The sequence below is a fragment of the Gossypium arboreum genome, chromosome 8, assembly GCF_025698485.1.
Source record: "Gossypium arboreum isolate Shixiya-1 chromosome 8, ASM2569848v2, whole genome shotgun sequence".
Lineage (NCBI taxonomy): Eukaryota > Viridiplantae > Streptophyta > Magnoliopsida > Malvales > Malvaceae > Gossypium > Gossypium arboreum.
In genome coordinates this window covers 32,078,671-32,080,136 of record NC_069077.1, presented here as the reverse complement: position 1 = coordinate 32,080,136, position 1,466 = coordinate 32,078,671, and the positions used below count along the sequence as shown (strand labels likewise).

Genomic DNA, 1,466 nt, shown 5'->3' with positions numbered 1-1,466 from the left:
TGGTTCCTCCAACCAGCATTATAAGTGTTATTGTATGGGTTATTTTGAGGTCTAGAATTATTATTACCCATATATTGAACTTGTTCCTCCTCGATGCTAGGGTTGAAAGATTGATATTCTGTGTGCACTCCTCCTCCATTTGCATCGCACCTCATCACTGGATGTACCTGAGTAGAACCATATAAACTTTCAATCTTTTTATTTAAAAGTTCTACCTGGTTAGATAGCATAGTGACCGTGTCGAGGTTGAAAACACCAGATGCTTTTGTTCGCTTTGTTTTCATGACTTGCCACTGATAGTTATTTAGTAACATCTCTTCAATAAATTCGTAAGCCTCTTCAGGTGTTTTGTTGTTTAAAGTACCACCGGCGGCTGCGTCGATAAATTGCCTTGTTGAGGGGTTCACACCATTGTAAAAAGTCTGAACCTGCAACCATAGAGGTAACCCATGGTGAGGGCACCTTCTCAATAGATCCTTGTATCTCTCCCATGCATCATAGAGTGTTTCTAGATCTATCTGCACAAAAGAAGAGATATCATTCCTCAACTTAGTTGTTTTAGCTGGTGGAAAATATTTAAGTAAGAATTTTTTGGTCATTTGTTCCCAAGTAGTGATTGACCCTCATGGTAATGAGTTCAACCACTATTTAGCTTTGTTCCTCAATGAAAAGGGAAACAACCAAAGGCGAATGGCATCATTAGAAACACCATTGATCTTAAAAGTGTCGCAAAACTCCAGAAAATTCACCAAGTGAGTGTTTGGATCCTCGTCCTGCAAACCATCAAATTGAACAAAATATTGTATCATTTGAATTGTGTTAAGTTTCAGTTCAAAATTATTTGCAAGAATAATAGGTCTAACTATACTTGATTCGGCTCTTGTTAAAGAAGGTTTAGCATAATCATACATAGTACGAGGAATAAGATTCTGATTTATTGGATCTGCAGCAACCACAGGAGGAAGCTGATTATTCTGATTTTCAGCCATCTCCTCGGTTATATTATGGATATCTTCCTCTTATCCTTCCTCTATGTTTCTTAGGTTTTGCTTTGTTTCTCTTCGGTTTCTACAAGCTGTGCTTTCAATCTCACTGTCAAAAAGTAATGGCCTTGACGGGTTTCTTCTAATCATAAACTATAAAAACCTGTTAGAAGAAAACGAAAGAAAATTTAGTAAAAATAATAAATCTAAAATAAAATTTAAATTGCAATAAAATAAGTGTCTAAAGTAATAAAAATTGAGCATTCCTAATATTTTAGTTTCCCGTTAACGGCACCAAAAACTTGATGTATGCGTGATAAGTTTTATATATATGATTGATCGTACTTGAAAACTAACTATTATCACGATAAAGGCAAGCGCACCTATCGGACAGTAGTATAACTTATAGTAAGGCCGGAATGTCGAACTCGCAGGAACTAAAAGTACTAGTACTAACTTTCTTTTTATTATCTAGCCTAAAAA

General features: G+C 35.6%; 1 non-coding gene across 1 annotated transcript; it reads left to right on the top strand.

The window, feature by feature from the left end:
* The first annotated feature begins 444 nt into the window (after positions 1 to 444).
* Positions 445 to 551, top strand: LOC128279911 (small nucleolar RNA R71). Its single transcript, XR_008270096.1, has one exon. It is a non-coding gene; the product is annotated as a small nucleolar RNA R71 (small nucleolar RNA).
* Positions 552 to 1,466: the final 915 nt, after the last annotated feature.